The sequence below is a fragment of the Gnatocerus cornutus genome, unplaced genomic scaffold (assembly GCF_029298725.1).
Source record: "Gnatocerus cornutus isolate USDA-ARS CGAHR unplaced genomic scaffold, icGnaCorn1.1 ctg00000121.1, whole genome shotgun sequence".
Lineage (NCBI taxonomy): Eukaryota > Metazoa > Arthropoda > Insecta > Coleoptera > Tenebrionidae > Gnatocerus > Gnatocerus cornutus.
Window position 1 is genome coordinate 111,512 of NW_028275461.1, and position 5,869 is coordinate 117,380.

Consider the following 5,869-nt stretch of genomic DNA (forward strand, 5'->3'; position numbering starts at 1 on the left):
GCTGAATTGCAAGAAAACAGCAGAATTCTGCACGAAATCATCAAAATTCTTAGAGAAAACCGCATATTTCGATGCAAAACGATTATTTCTCGCCGATTTTCGTTGTTTTCTGGCTTGAATTCGCAAAGAAGAGCACGAAATCTACAAAATCATGACTTTTTACCAAGATTCAACGGCTGAACTGCAAGAAAACAGCAGAATTCTGCACGAAATCATCAAAATTCTTACAGAAAACCGCATATTTCGATGCAAAACGACGATTTCTCGCCGATTTTCGTTGTTTTCTGGCATGAATTTGCAAAGAAGAGCACGAAATCTACAAAATCATGACTTTTTACCAAGATTCAACGGCTGAATTGCAAGAAAACCGCAGAATTCTGCACGAAATCATCAAAATTCTTAGAGAAAACCGCATATTTCGATGCAAAACGACGATTTCTCGCTGATTTTCGTTGTTTTCTATCTTGAATTCGCAAAGATGAGCACGAAATTTACAAAATCATAACTTTTTACCAAGATTCAACGGCTGAATTGCAGGAAAACAGCAGAATTCTGCACGAAATCATCAAAATTCTTAGAGAAAACCGCATATTTCGATGCAAAACGACGATTTCTCGCCGATTTTCGTGGTTTTCTGGCTTGAATTCGCAAAGAGGAGCACAAAATCGACAAAATCATGACTTTTTACCAAGATTCAACGGCTGAATTGCAAGAAAACCGCAGAATTCGGCACGAAATCATCAAAATTCTTAGAGAAAACCGCATATTTCGATGCAAAACGACGATTTCTCGCCGATTTTCGTGGTTTTCTGGCTTGAATTTGCAAAGAGAAGCACGAAATCGACAAAATCATGACTTTTTACCAAGATTCAACGGCTGAATTGCAAGAAAACAGCAGAATTCTACACGAAATCATCAAAATTCTTAGAGAAAACCGCATATTTCGATGCAAAACGATTATTTCTCGCCGATTTTCGTTGTTTTCTGGCTTGAATTCGCAAAGAAGAGCACCAAATCTACAAAATCATGACTTTTTACCAAGATTCAACGGCTGAACTGCAAGAAAACAGCAGAATTCTGCACGAAATCATCAAAATTCTTACAGAAAACCGCATATTTCGATGCAAAACGACGATTTCTCGCCAATTTTCGTTGTTTTCTGGCACGAATTTGCAAAGAAGAGCACGAAATCTACAAAATCGTGACTTTTTACCAAGTTTCAACGGCTGAATTGCAAGAAAACCGCAGAATTCTGCACGAAATCATCAAAATTCTTAGAGAAAACCGCATATTTCGATGCAAAACGACGATTTCTCGCCGATTTTCGTGGTTTTCTGGCTTGAATTCGCAAAGAGGAGCACGAAATCGGCAAAATCATGACTTTTTACCAAGATTCAACGGCTGAATTGCAAGAAAACCGCAGAATTCGGCACGAAATCATCAAAATTCTTAGAGAAAACCGCATATTTCGATGCAAAACGACGATTTCTCGCCGATTTTCGTGGTTTTCTGGCTTGAATTCGCAAAGAGAAGCACGAAATCGACAAAATCATGACTTTTTACCAAGATTCAACGGCTGAATTGCAAGAAAACAGCAGAATTCTACACGAAATCATCAAAATTCTTTGAGAAAACCGCATATTTCGATGCAAAACGATTATTTCTCGCCGATTTTCGTTGTTTTCTGGCTTGAATTCGCAAAGAAGAGCACGAAATCTACAAAATCATGACTTTTTACCAAGATTCAACAACTGAACTGCAAGAAAACAGCAGAATTCTGCACGAAATCATCAAAATTCTTACAGAAAACCGCATATTTCGATGCAAAACGACGATTTCTCGCCGATTTTCGTTGTTTTCTGGCATGAATTTGCAAAGAAGAGCACGAAATCTACAAAATCATGACTTTTTACCAAGATTCAACGGCAGAATTGCAAGAAAACCGCAGAATTCTGCACGAAATCATCAAAATTCTTAGAGAAAACCGCATATTTCGATGCAAAACGACGATTTCTCGCTGATTTTCGTTGTTTTCTATCTTGAATTCGCAAAGATGAGCACGAAATTTACAAAATCAGGACTTTTTACCCAGATTCAACGGCTGAATTGCAGGAAAACAGCAGAATTCTGCACGAAATCATCAAAATTCTTAGAGAAAACCGCATATTTCGATGCAAAACGACGATTTCTCGCCGATTTTCGTGGTTATCTGGCTTGAATGCGCAAAGAGGAGCACGAAATCGACAAAATCATGACTTTTTACCAAGATTCAACGGCTGAATTGCAAGAAAACAGCAGAATTCTACACGAAATCATCAAAATTCTTACAGAAAACCGCATATTTCGATGCAAAACGATTATTTCTCGCCGATTTTCGTTGTTTTCTGGCTTGAATTTGCAAAGAAGAGCACGAAATCTACAAAATCATGACTTTTTACCAAGATTCAACGGCTGAATTGCAGGAAAACAGCAGAATTCTGCACGAAATCATCAAAATTTTTAGAGAAAACCGCATATTTCGATGCAAAACGACGATTTCTCGCTGATTTTCGTTGTTTTCTATCTTGAATTCGCAAAGAAGAGCACGGAATCTACAAAATCATGACTTTTTACCAAGATCAAACGGCTGAATTGCAAGAAAACAGCAGAATTCTGCACGAAATCATCAAAATTCTTACAGAAAACCGCATATTTCGATGCAAAACGACGATTTCTCGCCGATTTTCGTTGTTTTCTGGCTTGAATTCGCAAAGAAGAGCACGAAATCTACAAAATCATGACTTTTTACCAAGATTCAACGGCTGAATTGCAAGAAAACAGCAGAATTCTGCACGAAATCATCAAAATTCTTACAGAAAACCGCATATTTCGATGCAAAACGACGATTTCTCGCCGATTTTCGTTGTTTTCTGGCTTGAATTCGCAAAAAAGAGCACGAAATCTACAAATTCATGACTTTTTACCAAGATTCAACGGCTGAATTGCAAGAAAACAGCAGAATTCTGCACGAAATCATCAAAATTCTTACAGAAAGCCGCATATTTCGATGCAAAACGACGATTTCTCGCCGATTTTCGTTGTTTTCTGGCTTGAATTCGCAAAGAAGAGCACGAAATCTACAAAATCATGACTTTTTACCAAGATTCAACGGCTGAATTGCAAGAAAACTGCAGAATTCTGCACGAAATCATCAAAATTCTTATAGAAAACTGCATTTTTCGATGCAAAACGACGATTTCTCGCCGATTTTCGTTGTTTTCTGGCTTGAATTCGCAAAGAAGAGCACGAAATCTACCAATTCATGACTTTTTACCAAGATTCAACGGCTGAATTGCAAGAAAACAGCAGAATTCTGCACGAAATCATCAAAATTCTTAGAGAAAACCGCATATTTCGATGCAAAACGACGATTTCTCGCTGATTTTCGTTGTTTTCTATCTTGAATTCGCAAAGATGAGCACGAAATTTACAAAATCATGACTTTTTACCAAGATTCAACGGCTGAACTGCAAGAAAACAGCAGAATTCTGCACGAAATCATCAAAATTCTTACAGAAAACCGCATATTTCGATGCAAAACGACGATTTCTCGCCGATTTTCGTTGTTTTCTGGCATGAATTTGCAAAGAAGTGCACGAAATCTACAAAATCATGACTTTTTACCAAGATTCAACGGCTGAATTGCAAGAAAACCGCAGAATTCTGCACGAAATCATCAAAATTCTTAGAGAAAACCGCATATTTCGATGCAAAACGACGATTTCTCGCTGATTTTCGATGTTTTCTATCTTGAGTTCGCAAAGATGAGCACGAAATTTACAAAATCATGACTTTTTACCAAGATTCAACGGCTGAATTGCAGGAAAACAGCAGAATTCTGCACGAAATCATCAAAATTCTTAGAGAAAACCGCATATTTCGATGCAAAACGACGATTTCTCGCCGATTTTCGTGGTTTTCTGGCTTGAATTCGCAAAGAGGAGCACGAAATCGACAAAATCATGACTTTTTACCAAGATTCAACGGCTGAATTGCAAGAAAACCGCAGAATTCTGCACGAAATCATCAAAATTCTTAGAGAAAACCGCATATTTCGATGCAAAACGACGATTTCTCGCCGATTTTCGTGGTTTTCTGGTTTGAATTCGCAAAGAGGAGCACGAAATCGACAAAATCATGACTTTTTACCAAGATTCAACGGCTGAATTGCAAGAAAACAGCAGAATTCTACACGAAATCATCAAAATTCTTAGAGAAAACCGCATATTTCGATGCAAAACGATTATTTCTCGCCGATTTTCGTTGTTTTCTGGCTTGAATTCGCAAAGAAGAGCACGAAATCTACAAAATCATGACTTTTTACCAAGATTCAACGGCTGAACTGCAAGAAAACAGCAGAATTCTGCACGAAATCATCAAAATTCTTACAGAAAACCGCATATTTCGATGCAAAACGACGATTTCTCGCCGATTTTCGTTGTTTTCTGGCACGAATTTGCAAAGAAGAGCACGAAATCTACAAAATCATGACTTTTTACCAAGTTTCAACGGCTGAATTGCAAGAAAACCGCAGAATTCAGCACGAAATTATCAAAATTCTTAGAGAAAACCGCATATTTCGATGCAAAACGACGATTTCTCGCTGATTTTTGTTGTTTTCTATCTTGAATTCGCAAAGATGAGCACGAAATTTACAATATCATGACTTTTTACCAAGATTCAACGGCTGAATTGCAGGAAAACAGCAGAATTCTGCACGAAATTATCAAAATTCTTAGAGAAAACCGCATATTTCGATGCAAAACGACGATTTCTCGCCGATTTTCGTGGTTATCTGGCTTGAATTCGCAAAGAGGAGCACGAAATCGACAAAATCATGACTTTTTACCAAGATTCAACGGCTGAATTGCAAGAAAACAGCAGAATTCTACACGAAATCATCAAAATTCTTACAGAAAACCGCATATTTCGATGCAAAACGATTATTTCTCGCCGATTTTCGTTGTTTTCTGGCTTGAATTTGCAAAGAAGAGCACGAAATCTACAAAATCATGACTTTTTACCAAGATTCAAGGGCTGAATTGCAGGAAAACAGCAGAATTCTGCACGAAATCATCAAAATTTTTAGAGAAAACCGCATATTTCGATGCAAAACGACGATTTCTCGCTGATTTTCGTTGTTTTCTATCTTGAATTCGCAAAGAAGAGCACGAAATCTACAAAATCATGACTTTTTACCAAGATTCAACGGCTGAATTGCAAGAAAACAGCAGAATTCTGCACGAAATCATCAAAATTCTTACAGAAAACCGCATATTTCGATGCAAAACGACGATTTCTCGCCGATTTTCGTTGTTTTCAGGATTGAATTCGCAAAAAAGAGCACGAAATCTACAAAATCATAACTTTTTACCAAGATTCAACGGCTGAATTGCAAGAAAACAGCAGAATTCTGCACGAAATCATCAAAATTCTTACAGAAAGCCGCATATTTCGATGCAAAACGACGATTTCTCGCCGATTTTCGTTGTTTTCTGGCTTGAATTCGCAAAGAAGAGCACGAAATCTACAAAATCATGACTTTTTACCAAGATTCAACGGCTGAATTGCAGGAAAACAGCAGAATTCTGCACGAAATCATCAAAATTCTTATAGAAAACCGCATATTTCGATGCAAAACGACGATTTCTCGCCGATTTTCGTTGTTTTCTGGCTTGAATTCGCAAAGAAGAGCACGAAATCTACAAAATCATAACTTTTTACCAAGATTCAACGGCTGAATTGCAAGAAAACAGCAGAATTCTGCACGAAATCATCAAAATTCTTACAGAAAACTGCATTTTTCGATGCAAAACGACGATTTCTCGCC